Below are 18091 nucleotides of genomic sequence, written 5' to 3'. Positions count from 1 at the left end.
TGTGAGTTCCTCAAACAGATGAAATGTCTCACACGAGACAATTACTCTGCCTCTATTACGAAATATTCTTAAGTGGTATATCAAGGAGTACTGATAAGGCCCTAGAGTCGTATTTGATATGAATAAGGCTCAAATCCCAGTCCTAACTTCCTGATTCATCTTTCTCGTAGTTACCCCAGATCAGTTCAGGCGAATAGGGGACAATCTCGCCAACAAAGACACCGCTGTCATCTTCTCATTCTTGTCCAGCCCACTGTGCCTCTAATAACCTAAATGTGACGACACACTTACATACCTCCTACGTTTGAATACATCTGCAGTGTAATTCATTTATTATTTTCGACATTATGTCTTCGTAATTCGTGAATGGGTGACTAAAAGACTATTTGGTTTTACAAAAGACGGCTCGTCGGTTTTCTCTCAGTACATTTCTCGCGCCACAACAAATCGGCGAACAACAAACTATCTTTAGAAGTATTGCTAACAACGCGAATCCTCTTTTCATACGTCGTAATTTCAGGCATGTGCAGCTTGAAAGTATTTGTGTATTGCTTTAATTAATCCATTATAGTATTATATAAATTTCATTACATTGTACGACTTTTCTTCCTTTGTATCAGCGTCTAGACATATTGTTTCTAATATTACTTAGATAACAAGTGTATTTTCTTCGAGAAAGGGCTTTTTGATATTCCCTGAAAGACGGTTTTGAGTATGCATAAGGTAAAGAGCTATGAATAATGAAATTAAAGCAAAACCTAGTGTCGGATGTTTACCAGTCAACGTTAGCGACACTTAGTGATGTGCACCATTCTCTCTCTCTCTCTCTCTCTCTCTCTCTCGGTCTTTTGTTGGGGTCGATACGAAAGGATTTTTGGTAGATTCAGGTGCCGCCATATTGTATGCTCTTCTGAAGCACTAGCGAAAATATGAAAACTAACTTCCCGTCAGACAGAGGGACCGCCTTCAACAACGTCACGTTCTCGCTCCATCAGGCGCGGCGGAGAATACTGAACTATAGCACAGAACGATCTTGTAAGCAGGAACTATTCTTTTACCTTTAAAAATTCCATTTAAAGTTTGGCAGAATCGTGTGTCGAATGCCATGATGAACACAGCCGCTTTCTTCCAGGGAGGGTGGGAGGGAGGGGGAGGGGATATTAAGCCTGGCTGAGAGGGAATATTACAAAATTCAAATGCTAATGATGCAATACTAAAAAAATGGAAACGGATTAATATTTAAATGTTTCACTTCATCTCCGGTGTTTAATCAAATTATGTGCAAGTGATAAGTAGTCATAACCTAAGTTAGTCACTTATCTTAAAGAAACACTTTATGAGAAGCAATAAAATAATATGATTGCCTGCAATAACTAACATTTACAGTCGAGGCTTTTTTATAACATTTTTTTATGACATCACCAAAGAAAGTTTCTGTAGGTTGCTAGTCACCTTCTGATCCTATGTCTTAACTTTGTCATCATCCTGTTCTTTGTGCTGAATGACTTTTCTATGTCAACAGAGGAAATGGGAATCCACAGCATACATAACATTCGGAGAATGTCTTTAGTGCTTCAAAGCCGATGTTTGCACTTAACATAAAAGAAGTGCCATCAGAAGACGAATCTTTTGATTTATTACGAGCATCAACAGAAATAGTCTGCAATAACAGCGTCAACGTTTTTAAGTCCTGACATCATTTACAGTTCCTTAGAATCATTGTCATTAAATTCTTGAAATATTTTAAAACTTCCAAAATATGTACGTAGTTCTATCACTTTCATAGCCTTGTCATTAACCGGTTGCTCAAGTTCATTAATTAAATTTTTCACAAATTTCCTTAAATTTTTGATATTTTACTTCTAGTCGTCCGTGAATAGCACACTTTTAACTTGTGTTGCATCCACTTGTAGTTTCATAATTTTGTTTTGTGTTTTATTTTCCGCACGATTTTCATCGCAGTCTTTTTGTAAAACTTTACCTAAGTCTGAGACGGCATTCAATGTATCGTGCGAAATCAAAAACCTACAATGAAGCTGGAACTCATTACTTCTAACAAGATTCTTCCTTCCAAACTTGTTAAATCCGCACCGGCCTTGTGTATATGTTCACATGCCATCATAATCATGCACTGTGCAATAGGTACTCAACCAACGGATATCAACAGCTTTGGGTACTTTTAAAAAGGTTTGTTTTAAATCACACTGAGTTTTACCAACTCACTGAGTTTTTTCGTTTAGGAGAAGCATGAACCAGTTTATAAATGTCCTTAACAATATGTAATGTGTGTTTTATTATAGGATGTTTGCTCTTATAGTTGGTGGCAGCAATTCACAAAACACGTGCTCTGCAGTGGATGTATGGCAATTGAAGCCGCCTTTTTGCTGATAATAGCTGGCCGGGGAGGCCGAGCGATTCTAGGCGCTACAGTTTGGAACCGCATGACCGCCAGGTTCGAATCCTGCCTCGGGCATAGATGTGTGTGATGTCCTCAGGTTAGTTAGGTTTAAGTAGTTCTAAGTTCTAGGGGACTGATGACCTCAGCAGCAAAGTCCCATAGTGCTCAGAGCCATTTGAACCGTTTTTTTTTTTTTTTTTTACTGATAATAGCCGAGCGCCGATCCCAGTGACAGAACCACAAAAATTAGCAGCACCATCGAAAGAGCACTTTGCTAATTTGCCATCAGAAAGTTTTCGAATCCGTAGTTCATAATCAGTTGTTATAAGTACAGGTTCAGCTGTCGTACCCTTCAATTCAACCACACATAAAAATCGTCCCTTCTCTTCATAAGACGAAGCTGGCGCCACATGACGAACTAGCAAAGACAATTCGCTTTGGTTAGAAGATCCTGCAGATTCATCTGTCATTAAGGAAAAGTATTTATCATGGAGAATCGTTTCATCAGGGTTGTCTAATACCTCAGCAATGCAACTTAATAATTCTCAAGCAGTGTCTTTGCTACCATATGTGGGCATTTACCTCTGGAATTTAACCCACTTTTCAAGATTGATGTCGCCTTTTAGTACTACCTTACGAATTAGAAATTCATATTTTGTTGTGTGGGGGATTTCTTCAAATGGCTCTGAGCACTATGGGACTTAACATCTGCGGTCATCAGTTCCCTAGAACTTAGAACTACTTAAACCTAACTAAACCAAGGACATCACACACACCCATGCCCGAGGCAGGATTCGAACCTGCGACCGTAGCAGTCGTGCGGTTCCAGACTGAAGCGCCTCGAACCGCTCGGCCATTCCGACCGGCGGAATTTCTTCCTTAACGAGGATATACACACTTCGAATTAAAGAAGACTCTGCTTGGTGATTTAACACTTTTTCAGTTTAATTTTGTTTAATTATCTGCGCATAAATTGGAGTGTCTAATGCCTGTAATTTCCAGTTCTCAAGTGTAGCGGATTCTGCACGTTTTCATAGTTTTCCCATGCTTTCAGCAGCTTTTTTAAATGCATTTCAAGCAATTCTCAAAAAAGCCCTCCCGACCTGTTGCCCGGTCACGGTCAAAGTATAACCAGTTGAAGCTGGTACTTAATTTCGCGTTCGACGCTTTGTTTAGGATGACGTTTTAATGATGGGCCAGAAACAGTACATTTTACGACGAAGACTGAGAAAGAGTAACTGAAGACCCAGAAAGCAATCCACCTCACATGCACTAGCATTTCATTCAATAGACTCACACCAAACTATGTCTTCTGCAATACGCTTTTATCAGAAAAGAAAGCAAATAAATCTTGTTGTTTCGACATTGTTTTTCGCCACTTACACATTTTTTTTAATACGACGAATTGACGAAGACTGCACGCCTGTCTCATAATCATATCATTCTTCCATAGTAAGCTATTGAGTGACTAACCGTTAAAAGAGCTATTAATCGAAACTGAAATTTATTACAACGATGGAAGCGTGTTATTGTTGTTGCTCGTCTTTAGATAGATCCCTTTCGCCTGTATCTGTATATCCAGAGTTATCACGACTTGTCCATTGCTTCGTAAACAGCAGCTGCCGGCACGGATGAAATTTGTCAAAACAATACAAGCTTGTTAGTTATTACATTACACCAGCCTAGAAGATAATTTAAATTCACACATTATTATTTTGACTTTTAATGCTATATACTAATAGATATGAATTTCTCAGCAGGGAGGGGGAATTTCTAATTTCTGAGGGGGATTCCACCTATCCACCGCATACCCCCTGAATTTATAACTGGTCGAATATGCTCGTTAATATGCTTTAGAAACTAAGCTCACGGAAGGAGAAAGGATTTGATAACATGTTGCTAAAAAGGTCATATTCGCTGTACGGTTGGAGTTGCTGTCGGATTTATAAGAATCATGGTGGTAGTTTCGTTATAGCCTCAGTTTGCTTGCTTGTCTTCCCACGTGGTACTAGTTTACTGTGTACGAGCCAGCCGAAGTGGCCGCGCGGTTCTGGCGCTGCAGTCTGGAAACGCGAGACCGCTACGGTCGCAGGTTCGAATCCTGCCTCGGGCATGGATGTGTGTGATGTCCTTAGGTTAGTTAGGTTTAACTAGTTCTAAGTTCTAGGGGACTAATGACCTCAGCAGTTGAGTCCCATAGTGCTCAGAGCCATTTGAACTATTTTTACTGTGTACGAGGTGCATTCAAGTTCTAAGGCCTCCGATTTTTTTTCTCCGGACTGGAAAGAGATAGAAACATGCGCATTGTTTTAAAATGAGGCCGCGTTCATTGTCAATACGTCCCAGAGATGGCAGCACCGTACGGCAGATGGAATTTTACCGCCAGCGGCGAGAATGAGAACTGTTTTAAATACTTAAAATGGCGACGTTTTCCTTACTTGAACAGCGTGCAATCATTCGTTTTCTGAATTTTCGTGGTGTGAAACCAATTGAAATTCATCGACAGTTGAAGGAGACATGTGGTGATGGAGTTATGGATGTGTCGAAAGTGCGTTCGTGGGTGCGACAGTTTAATGAAGGCAGAACATCGTGTGACAACAAACCGAAACAACCTCGGGCTCGCACAAGCCGGTCTGATGACATGATCGAGAAAGTGGAGAGATTTGTTTTGGGGGATCGCCGAATGACTGTTGAACAGATCGCCTCCAGAGTTGGCATTTCTGTGGGTTCTGTGCACACAATCCTGCATGATGACCTGAAAATGCGAAAAGTGTCATCCAGGCGGGTGCCACGAATGCTGACGGACGACCACATGGCTGCCCGTGTGGCATGTTGCCAAGCAATGTTGACGTGCAACGACAGCATGAATGGGACTTTCTTTTCGTCAGTTGTGACAATGGATGAGACGTGGATGCCATTTTTCAATCCAGAAACAATTCGCCAGTCAGCTCAATGGAAGCACACAGATTCACTGGCACCAAAAAAATTTCGGGTAACCGCCACTGCTGAAAAAATGATGGTGTCCATGTTCTGGGACAGCGAGGGCGTAATCCTTACCCACTGCGTTCCAAAGGGCACTACGGTAACAGGTGCATCGTACGAAAATGTTTTGAAGAACAAATTCCTTACTGCACTGCAACAAAAACGTCCAGGAAGGGCTGCGCGTGTGGTGTTTCACCAAGACAACGCACCCGCACATCGAGCTAACGTTACGCAACAGTTTCTTCGTGATAACAAATTTGAAGTGATTCCTCATGCTCCCTGCTCACCTGACCTGGCTCCTAGTGACTTTTGGCTTTTTCCAACAATGAAAGACACTCTCCGTGGCCGCACATTCACCAGCCGTGCTGCTATTGCCTCAGCGATTTTCCAGTGGTCAAAACAGACTCCTAAAGAAGCCTTCGCCGCTGCCATGGAATCATGGCGTCAGCGTTGTGAAAAATGTGTACGTCTGCAGGGCGATTACGTCGAGAAGTAACGCCAGTTTCATCGATTTCGGGTGAGTAGTTAATTAGAAAAAAAATCGGAGGCCTTAGAACTTGAATGCACCTCGTAGTGCGGAGTGAAGAAATATGTTCGAACTGAGCCACCGTACGTAACGCCACCCAAGGGCGGTTGCAGCCAGCGACTGGTGATTTGTGTCTCATTATTTTTCTTCTTTCTCCTCGCTCGCTAATTGGGGTCGTGCGCTGACACCAGATAGTTTATTACGACATAAAACGTTCTGCAGTCCAAAGATAGTGATGACATCCATCAGCTGTGTTATGTTTCCTCCAGCAGCGTAGGTGTCACTGAGCACAGGTCAGGGGTTTCGCTACACCGATAGCACAGCTGGACCAGCTGTGGGATATCACCGAACAGAGGGGTGGTTTGCAAGCGTAAATGGCAACAAAGTGATGGCGCAATAGTGATTCTGAAGCTAAAGCTTAAGTGAATATGAATAAAAGTTAATTTCCTGTCACTTTAATCGAGCACAGTCGTTTATTTTAAAGCTCTTAGGCTACGCGAGGGGTAGTCGCGCAAATAAAGTTACTTACCTGCAATCAGTTATTTGTTTGTTCGCACGTATTTGTCTGAAGTACTGGGATGCAAATGAAATCCCCGCGCTACAGTAACGTCGCACATCTCTAGTGGAACCAAAAACAAACGGCTAACCCACTAGTGAACTGAGCGGCAATTCGATTTTTGCACTTCAATCCATGCTGATATGCTGCGCGTTTACAGCAACAATGCACCATCGTATGATTAGTTAGTTTTGGCACGCAGGCTTCTATTGTGGTGGATCGAGCCTGAATGACACAGTACGAAGTGCCAGACCAACTCTCTGTGAAAAGCCGGGAAACCTAGGAGAAAGGGAGGCTCTGGCCCTCGAAGGCCGGCAAACCACAATCGGGGTGATACTGAGAGAAGTGAAAATCAGTCAGGCATCAGTTTTCAACATCTTGCAGCACATTTTGAATATGACAGAGATTGCCATCCACTGGGTTTCGCGACTGTTCACACCCATTCAGAAAGCCGACCGAACTGAGACAGAGGTGGAAATCTTGCAGTTGTGCAGGGACAGTCCAGATGACATTTTCAGCCGTCTGATGTGTTACTATGGCCCCCAAACAAAGGAGCAATGCAATCAGTGGAAACACGTGGCGTCATGATCGTTGATAAAAGCGAGGACGCAACCCTTGATCGGGTAAGGTGTCGCTGAGTATTTTTGGGACTGCCATGGTCTGCTTCCATCAGACTATACTCGGAGAGACAAATCGTCACACAAGCGTACTACCGAAATCTACTGACATGTTTATGGGAGGTTATCAAGACGAAATGTAGAGTGCAACAGTCCAAGGAGGCGTTTATGCTCCACAACAATGCTTCAATTCGAAATGAAAATCAAAACGCCTGAAGTCGTCTCCTCAAGATTTAATTTATTTACGCAGCCAGTTTCGTTGTTCCATTACAGCATCTTCAGGCCCCTTGATAACGTAAATTGGGAGAAACCCAATCTCGTGTGCAGTCATAACAGGAGCCAATATTAAGTTACCGGTGTCCGTAGATCTCTGGTCTACAGGACTATACCTTCATTCATCAACTAACAACTGTCAGGAATGCTTTCCCTACCGTCGTTGGCTGATGAGGGAAGGGACAGTGTCCTGTAGACCCGAGATCTACGGACACCAGTAATTTAATATTGGCTCCTGTTATGATTGCGCACGAGATTGGGTTCCTCCCAATTTACGTTGGGCAAGGGGCCTGAAGATGGTGTAATGAAACACCGAAACCGGATGCGTAAATAAATTAAGTAAAAAGAGACGGCTGTAGGTGTTATAATTGTCTTTTCTTACTGGACAGCCGACGTCCTTGTAACGGACTGTTACAAGGATGGACATATGCCTCAGCTCGTTCTGTTCGGTACACAGTCAGGCATATTTCCTCATTGAGCTATTGAATTTTGCCTCACTCTCGCCTGCTTCCCCATATTCTCCAGATCTGTTACCCAGTGACTTCTCCCTCTTTCTTCGGATGAAGAAGTTATTGCATGTTAGACATTTCCAGAATGACGACATGGTGATTTTCCTGAACATACAGAATACAGATTACTGCAACCAAGATCTTCGCTGCGTCATCAATCGTTGTGAACTCTACGTCACGTTGAAGGGTGGATACATAGAGGAGAGCTGACTTTATTACTAAGTTTCATGCTCACAGTTTAACACTTTATAACAATCTACCGTATTTTACTCTTCCAGAATTTGTTCAATTAGATAACACTGCTTCATTCCCAAAATGCGTGTAAACACTAACAGCGTACGTGAAGTAGAATATAGGCTGATATGTCCTTCACCACGCAGGGATATCGCATGAAAGAAACCGTAAATCTAAAACATAGACGTATATCACTTCAAGACTCGAATACTGCTGCTCCTCGGGGAAAATATCGATTTAACCATCATTGAGAAACATTCGCAACGTTAACAAGGCATCTGAAATTTAGTGATAATTTCCGCATCAAAGCTTCATATTTCACTCCTCCTTTATATGGTTTCCTCATTCATTCAAATGAACTAACACAAAGCTCGAAACTTAATACACACTACTCCGGATGATGGTAACCCAAAAGATTTCTTGGAATTCTTACACTGGATGACAACGTGCAAATTTTGCACTTCTTTCATCGTTCATAGACCAGAGAAGGGAGCTCGCATTAATTATCTGAGCTTTTCCTATAAGAAACGCAATTGCAATATATTTGTGATAGTAAACCAGAAAGAACATTATGTATTAGGCTATGAGACAAAGACGGTACTGTATTCGATTATATTATTTATTACTACAGACCTGTTTCGGAGTGACTGCCATCTTCAGGTTATATCCAGTGGTCTTGATATCCGTATGACATCGGCGTCTCAGGTGCTGTCACACTACTGTGTAAAGTTGCTCCTTTGATATTTTTGGAGCTATAGTAGGTGTTAAACTTTTGCCGGAGCACTTATTTGTGAAGTTGTCGAATTATGAAAGTTTATTTCAAAACGACGTTACTTGACAGCTGTACTGACAGTTAAATCAGCTACGTTACATGCATGATTGAAAATGAAGAAGCACGCATAATGGGACCAGTTATCCTATTAAGTGAGGCGTAGAATGGGAAGTTGGAGAAAGAAAGTAGAGAGGAAAGTGACGTTTAAGTTTAATGTCGCGTCGACAGTGATACGAATAGAGATGAAACACTAGCTTCGATGGACGAAGGTGGAGAATAAGGTTAACTCTGTCCTTCTAGATGAACTATTCCGGCTTTTGCTTAAAGAGAGACAGGGAAACGACGGAAAGCTTAAATCAGGTCGGCAGGTAGAAGATTTGAAGCCTGCCCTTCCTTATTCAGAGTCCAGTATCTTACTACACTACTTCGTTCTGCCCGCGACGGCTGGAGTACTTTGTTACTCATCTGGTAACACAGTTTACAGTCTACTTCAGTGGAAAACTATACGAACACGAGGAAAACGCCGCCAGGGTAAAGAAAGTACAATAAGATTGATTAAGAAGCTGAAAAATCTCATTTCACAAGGCATAGAATAAGTTCATTATGTCCTCAACGGCAAGCTTCAGTAATTATAGATTTATGGCTGAAACAGGTAGACTGTTCGAAAAAACCGAAATGTGCCCTAAAGGGAACATAAATATACACCCAACGAGGATGGCGGAAGTAGGTTGACAGAAGTGTAATCTAAAAAAGAACGCGATTTAAAGTCCTCTGAGAATTCCACAACTGTGGTGAAATTTAGGTAAACGCAAACTTATAACAGTGTTTTGTTAAAAGGCAGACCCTGTTAATCATGTTCTATGCAAACATTGGCTCAGAGCTTAAAAAATCCAAAACTTCTACTCGAGTATATGCATACTCCAACATTTCTGTCAAGTTACGAGGGCTGTTCGGAAAGTAAGGACCGACCGGTCGCGAAATGAAAACCATAGTGAAAATCAAACAATTTTTATGTGCAACAGTTAGCCACATCTTCCAGCAACCTCTCTAAATAGCCGCCGCTGTGACTTAGCTATTTATCGTGGCGTTGTACAAACTTTCCAGTACCTCGTCACAGAAAGCAGACGCCTGAATTTTCACCAATTCTCTACGCTCGTTTGCCTTTCGTTGTTTGTGCCAAAATGTTGTCTTCGTTGCCAGCGATTCATGTGAGCAGAGACGAACAACAGAGGGAGCCAATTAAGGGCTGCATTGTGGGTGATCAAACACTTACCATCGAAAACGCTGCAGGAGCGTCTTCATTGCCCCTGCAGAATGCAGCTGAAAATTGTCTTGAAGAAAGAAATGCATGACATTTATGTTATGTGGACTGCATAGCTTCAGGCGAAATCTGTCACAAGATCCACATACTTGGCGGAAGACACTGTCGTTTTAAGCATTTCTATGTGATCACTTAGCGCTCTGAACTGAAAAGAGCGACGTTGAAGCGATCGAGAGGCACACCGATGACACTGACCAATACATCTGTGCAAAGTTCCATCGGATTTTTACAATGGCTTCCATTTCACGCCTAATCGCATTATTGAAACCCTAGAAAATGTAATTCAGAAAGGCTGTAATGATTAATGCTACCGTCTCCTCAGAATTCACTAATTCACTTTTTTGCGTAATTCTAGTTGCAGTTCGATTACAGCACGAACCAACGACTTGCATCGATCTTTTGAGTTGATGGACTTACAAAAACTAAGAAAAATGGGGAAAGAAAATATTAATGTTGTAAGCTGAAATGTATCATGTATCATTTTGGATCTTTACTGTCTGTGAACAATGTTTATGATGGATGCAACTTGCGTGGAGCTGCTTAATATGGAGTGTTTAGAACAACACATCAACAGAAAAGTAATGCAGTCTGACTAGTTCACAGGTACCAACCCGTGACTTGCACCTGTGTTGCAACCATTCCCCATTCAGAAGCATCGATTCAAATGACTGGTGACGTGAGAGTTTCTATCGAACGGCCAGCTGTACTATTCCGTGTTTAGGGAGCCGACACATACAGATCTTCGTCCAACTGATCGGCGAGTCCACCACTCTGCCCAAAAGAATTCAGTCCTATGGTCGTTAATATAAAGAGCTCAGACAATATCAGATTACAAAAACTTGAAAGCTGAAATGAAATATTTAAATGCTGTGCTAATAAGAAAGAATATAAACGATGCGAAAAATAAGAGTTGCGTCATAGAGTGAAAGAAGAGTGAATCACAATCAGTCAACAGAAAAAAAAAGAGCCGCAGCAATCCTTCTTTTCTGCGACGTTACATCAAGCAAGGGAGGGAGCTATATAGGCAAATATTGTATTAGGCTCATGTGTCTACCATGGCCGAAAATTAAAACGATGATGCGTTGAGTGAACAATGTAATTACTGCGAAAATTATGTAGGGGAAATCATCTGCGTGGTGCCAGATTCCTACACCGAACATGACCGGCACATCAAGTTCAAAAATGTCACCGATAGCGGAACATTAAGTTACGAACTAATATAAGGTCAGATTAAATGATACCACACTTCATTTTTCTGGGACTCTACTGTGAAATAATCGGCAGAAATTCGCTTGTTTACCCGTACATTTAAAAGATACTGGTTGTTTCATTTGTAGAGCACGGGGACAGGCACAAAGAGCAAAAATTAAGAACTTACTACCAAAGAGGAGGAGGCATGGTGTTGGGGTGGTCTCCGTTCCCCAACCACTCCGTAATCCCGTCGTGGAGTTCCTTGACTTACGAAGGCGGATGACACACCCCCTCCCACTGAAGCACCTCATCCCATGTGGCAACACTTTGCCTGTAGTAAGCTACAATCAGTATGTATCGATATCGACAATCGACTTTCAGTCACTGTCGATTGCTTAACTGCGACTAAAAGCGAACCATCTACACTGCACATGTCGAGAACCTTATCGCCTTTGTTTTGTATATATGTTATAGTGAAACACCGAAATCTGGACAATGACGACTTTCACCGGTGAATGTTAACATTCACATAGTCGCTTAGTGTATGTCCGAAATATTTGCTAAATACCCTTGTTTTTGACTTACACCGGTAAATGTTGACATTCACCATGCACTAATGGTGAATGTTGAACATGTTGGAGATTTATATTTTCTTCTCCGTAATTCAGTCGCTATAAAACGTCACACGTGTGACGTAACTTTTTCACCTCTCTTTCTGAAAGGAATGACCAAGAACTTAAAATACACAGTACATTCTACATGAGAAAAGAAAATAATAGTTACAAAAAAATTACTTACTTATGTGTTTCAAATCTTATTTATTGCAACAACTTAAACTATGATGACACTTTAAATTGGACAAGGGTCCCTTGCTTTTAGAATTGCATGTATTTGTGGAACACTTCCTTTTGCAATGTCAGCGTGTATAGCTTTGTCCCCCTCTTCTCGAATTAGCTGAAATTGCTTCTTTCAGCGACATTTCTTGAAAAGAAATCTCATCTATGGAAAGTAACTTTTCTTTACAAATTAGGAACTGATTACGTGTGTAAAGCTGCTTGAGGGTACCATTTTTATTTGCCAGTTTATAGAAGTCGGAGTCTTCTATTCCAACAAGAACCGCTAACATATTTCGGCTATCTATACGACCACAGTCGACATCAGGGACTTGTATTCGTACATTATCACGAATTTGAGCAGGAGGAAATTGTTTTTGTGAGGTTCGTAACATCTTTGTTGCTTGCAGTAGAAGATTTTCTTTCGCGGCCATGCATTTAACTTTTCATAAAAAAGATCACGATTAACTGCAGTATCCATTTAGTATAAATCAGGATATCGGAAAAAAATTAAGAAAACGTTGCTCGCGTTATCAAAGCTTGCATAAGACTGACAAGGCTGATTGACTCCGAGCAGAACAAAGGATTTGGCGGGAGAGAGCCAGTAGCTTGTTTTTTGACTCTTCTGTTTTGTACCTCCACCAGAGCATATCTGTGATTGTCGACACACACCGGAGAGCGTCCGCATGTACAACAATGTAATGAAATATTCGATCTTTCACCAACGTATTTGGTATCTGTTGACATTCACCGGTGGAAGTCGACATTCTCCAATTTCGGTCATTCACGGTAACATACATAAACAAATACTATTTCACATACACTTGGCTTATAAGATTTTTGGGATCATATCATACCAAAATTAAACTGAGACTAATTTCTGTTCCCCCGCAACGACAAAGATTTACGGGAGGTTTCCCGTGGTTGAGAAGGAAATGCTGTAAGTTGGAATCCCCTCCCAAATGTTCCTAACTGAGACTCCCTCCGCCCCATTTCCAGCTTGCCTAGTACATCGCTCGTAAGTTGAAAATTCGAGACTAAACTGAGGGAATTGATACGTATGATCAAAGCTGTGTTTGTGGATAGTGGTTTATTTTACCCTGGTGCTCTCGTGTAATATTTCAATCTACATATATGAAGCCATAGATAATACATTTCTCTTATACTAAGACGTTGATTTGAGTCAGCCCTTGTTTTGTACTGAACTGCGCATATACTCTGTAATTTAAATTATGTCGAATTAAAAAGTTAAACGAAGCGAAAGAGCTGAGAATGTTATCCTCTCTACGTGCAGATCCATTTGACGATCTTCCCGACCATTCAGGCTATCTCGACGGTCACGTCACGAGCGATATATACAGGGTGTTACAAAAAGGCACGGTCATACTTTCAGGAAACATTCCCCACACACAAAGAAATAAAATATGTTATGTGGACATATGTCCGGAAACGCTTATTTTCCATGTTAGAGCTCATTTTATTACTTCTCTTCAAATCACATTAACAATGGAATGGAAACACACAGCAACAGAACGTACCAGCGTGACTTCAAACACTTTGTTACAGGAAATGTTCAAAATGTACTGCGTTAGCGAGGATACATGCATCCACCCTCCGTTGCATGGAATCCCTGATGCGCTGATGCAGCCCTGGAGAATGGCGTATTGTATCACAGCCGTCCACAATACGAGCACGAAGAGTCTCTACATTTGGTACCGGGGCTGCGTACACAAGAGCTTTCAAATGCCCCCAAAAATGAAAGTCTCAGGAGAGCGTGGAGGCCGTGGAATTCGTCCGCCTCTAATCCATCGGTCACCGAATCTGTTGTTGAGAAGCGTACGAACACTTCGACTGAAATGTGCAGGAGCTCCATCGTGCATGAACCACATGTTGTGTCGTACTTGTAAAGGCACATGTTCTAGCAGCACAGATAGAGTATCCCGTATGAAATCATGATAACGTGCTCCATTGAGCGTAGGTGGAAGAACATGGGGCCCTATCAAGACATCACCAACAATGCCTGCCCAAACGTTCACAGAAAATCTGTGTTGGTGACGTGATTGCACAACTGCGTGCGGATTCTCGTCAGCCCACACATATTGATTGTGAAAATTTACAATTTGATCACGTTGGAATGAAGCCTCATCCGTAAAGAGAACATATGCACTGAAATGAGGACTGACACATTGTTGGGTGAACCATTTGCAGAAGTGTACCCGTGGAGGCCCATCAGCTGCTGATAGCGCCTGCACACGCTGTACATGGTACGGAAACAACTGGTTCTCCCGTAGCACTCTCCATACAGTGACGTGGTCAACGTTACCTTATACAGCAGCAACTTCTCTGACGCTGACATTAGGGTTATCGTCAACTGCACGAAGAATTGCCTCGTCCATTGCAGGTGTCCTCGTCGTTGTAGGTCTTCCCCAGTCGCGAGTCATAGGCTGGAATGTTCCGTGCTCCCTAAGACGCCGAACAATTGCTTCGAACGTCTTCCTGATGGGACACCTTCGATCTGGAAATCTGTCTCGATACAAACGTACCGCGTCACGGCTATTGCCCCGTGCTAATCCATACATCAAATGGGCATCTGCCAATTCCGCAGTTGTAAACATTGCACTAACTGCAAATCCACGTTCGTGATGAACACTAACCTGTTAATGCTACGTACTGACGTGCTTGATGCTAGTACTGTAGAGCAATGGGTCGCATGTCAACACAAGCACCGAAGTCAACATTACCTTCAAATTGGGCCAACTGGCGGTGAATCGAGGAAGTACAGTACATACTGAGGGAACTAAAATGAGCTCTAACATGGAAATTAAGCGTTTCCAGACACATGTCCACGTAACATCTTTTCTTTACTTGTGTGTGAGGAATGTTTCCTGAAAGTTTGGCCGTACCTTTTTGTAACACCCGGTATATACAGTGTCTTGTTCATTAGGTGTAAAGTACTGAAAGAAATATAGGTGGGAGATTAGAACTCTGTCGACATCTAGTCCTTTAGAGACGGAACACTACTGCACTTGGGTTCGAATGAACCTTCTTCCAGGCACTTAACTGTGAATTATAGAGTAGTCATATAGACAACGTAAAGCAGGTAAGATATAACAGGTTACAGTGGTGTTAGCCAGCACCATATGGAGGTATGCAGCAGATATGTCCCTGATAGTAGAGTACACCCACCTGTTATTCCACCAGTTACTGCGGCAGTTGACTTGTTCTGGTAAGACGCCGCACGTTTTTGTCCTTTTCGCTTCTGTGTTAAAATCCGACGCACACGTATTAGTAGACAACGTGAACCAAACAATGTAGCAGTCACCTGATGCGATACAGAGACACACATGCGACAATAAAGACGAATACAGTTCAGTCAAAGAAGAGTGCTGGAAGAAAGAGATTGTTGTGCTATTGGAAACGGCAGTCTTACCTATTTCATGGAAGCAGTGAAATTAAATTGAGATAATCGGATAATCGGAAGAGGAATTGAATCCTTTCCTTTAAAATACTACTTCAGCGTTTCCACTACAGAGTCATTACTCATGTGCGGAATGAGTGACAAAAGGAAGAAAAATTCTGATTTTACATTTGCTTATTGTTCAGGACGGAGACAAGGCAATATTCGCAGTTTCATTTAATACAGGAAGTAAACGAGGCGTTTGATTAAACAACAATGTGCACTTTTCCTACCACCGTTCAAAACGCAGTCGCCAGTTGAGATCGCAGCTTACCTTCAGGGAGCATCGCCAGCGGTGCTGGAGTCGCCGTCGCAGAGTGGCTTTTGTCGCAGGAGGAGCCGTCGCGCCGTACACAAGAGGAGCACATTCGCGAGGACCATCTGTTGGGTACGCGGGCGCACGATAACCTCGCCGTCACGCACAACACTGAAGCCAGTCCGGGCCGCTCGCTTTATCTGGCGCTCGCCGAACGGCCGCTCTGCCGTCTAACGGTCTCTGCTGAGTACGTTCGAATGGCATGAGATGCTTACGTAATTGCTGTCGATGTATAAATCAGGATTCATAGCCGCAGACTGTCTGGTGCCAAGACGATTAACTCCAGCACTTAATTTATCTTAATGGAAACGTTTCAAGACTTATCACTCTGTCAACGACTGTTTTGGCATGATTTTGTGTCGTATTTCTCGGCGTTCTGTTGCTCTTCTGCGTTCCAAGGCTGGAGCCGCTGGGCCGAATGGATAAAGAAAACATGATCACGCATTCGTCGTCACTAGAATGCGAACGGCCATTTTACCCGACATGTCAAATGGAAATACTGCTTTTTCCTTTCTGTTGTTTTCGGCTTCCTGTCGAAATCGAACGCGAACTCAAATGGATGCACTGAGAGACATCACCTTGGTCAGATTGAAGCCATCATCCAGCAGATCGACAGATGATCTCTAGTAAAATTAAATTAGCACTGACGTACTTGAAAGCTGACGTTTTAACGGTTGCGCTGCTTTGTGATGCTTCGTCCGGTTCTCACAACATTCAAAAAGCGTTCACATTGCATATTAACCCGTGCGCGTGACGTGAGTAGCATATATTGGTTGGTGCAGCCAATGTATCTCTAGCCACGTGGAACTCAAGTCCGATGATCCACATCAGAATGTGAGACGGTTGTCGTTAGCCACTTATACATAAATGATACACTAAAAATTGCTTTCAACAGCTGTGTGTTTAAAGCATTTGACGCAGTAGAAAAAAAAAAAAAAAAAAAAAAAACCTGTCCGAATCCTGTTCTGGCTGACTAACGGCATGAGGTCCGTTTCACTCTTACGAGATCTATTAAGATATGTTTCCAATGCAGTCAGCGGCCGTAGAAGCTGGTCCAACAGAACCGCATAGGGCCAAGTTACGCCTATAATATCCAATAATATTGAAATCAAATGCTAAAACTCATTTTCGACGTCATTGAGCGCATTATCAGCATATGGGGTGAGTTCGAATAGTGCAGAATGACTGGCCTCAGTGGAAATGCGTTCGAAGTGTTTCGGTTTGTGTCCGGCATGCCTTCAAGGTAGTGACCCCTGAGTGGAGGCAGTGAACAGGAGAAAGTCATGCACAGTGACGAGTGCTTACTGGACCATGCGATTGATTGATGAAGACTGCATCTAAATATGACGCTTAGATCACGAATTATGCGAGTTTTAATTGAGCAGTGCATCAGTATTTTGCAAAGGGCGCAGCAGCCGTATTCTACCACTGGTGGGCGAGACGCACCCTCTGAAGACACAAGTCATCCAGGTGGGCGGTAGCGATGGCCCGTGGAAGGACGAAGCCGAGGCGTCTCGACGGTTCTGGAAGCTTGCTGCAGCAATAATTTCGCCGAACTAAAACGGACGACTCAATTTTTATGGGAAGACAGCTGGATTTACTCGTCCACAGCCGTTGAGGGTGGGAGAGAGAAAGTAATCCTTCAGTAAAATTATGTTTTGATACACAGAAAGGTCGTAAAATTATTACAAGAATAGTTCCTAGTGAGTCTACGCGTCAGATAAAATTGTGGAGCATCAAAGCAACTATATTATGTATGTTCGTAAAAGTGATCCATCTGACGTCATACTCGACTAAAGGGCAACATGCCTTTCTTCACAGCAGGGTGCCTCGAATGTTGACTGAGGACAGCCGTTTAGATGATAGCAGTTCAACGTCTACGAAAGTATTAGTTTTCGTTGGCTTACTCTAATGGGTAAGAAGTATAACTATGAACAGTCGCGGATGAAGTACGGTAACTTTAATTGATGCTCTGAAGTTATACTTTTGATTTTGACAGTAACTAAACGTGATTAGATCAGGGAAACAAATCTTATGTCGTGTCGTTACGTCATCTCACACGTAGATACTAGTAAACGGGGCTACGCTTATTTTCTCACTGTGCGT

The 18091-nt window shown here is 42.4% G+C and overlaps 1 protein-coding gene across 1 annotated transcript in view; it reads right to left on the bottom strand.

Annotated features, from left to right (window-relative positions):
* Positions 1 to 18091, bottom strand: part of LOC126185353 (protein unc-13 homolog 4B-like) — a 133124-nt gene that overhangs the window by 76335 nt on the left and 38698 nt on the right. The window lies entirely within an intron of this gene.

This window comes from Schistocerca cancellata, chromosome 1 (assembly GCF_023864275.1).
Source record: "Schistocerca cancellata isolate TAMUIC-IGC-003103 chromosome 1, iqSchCanc2.1, whole genome shotgun sequence".
Taxonomy (NCBI): domain Eukaryota; kingdom Metazoa; phylum Arthropoda; class Insecta; order Orthoptera; family Acrididae; genus Schistocerca; species Schistocerca cancellata.
The sequence above is the reverse complement of the archived record's forward strand: the minus strand, read 5'-3'. Positions and strand labels throughout refer to the sequence as shown.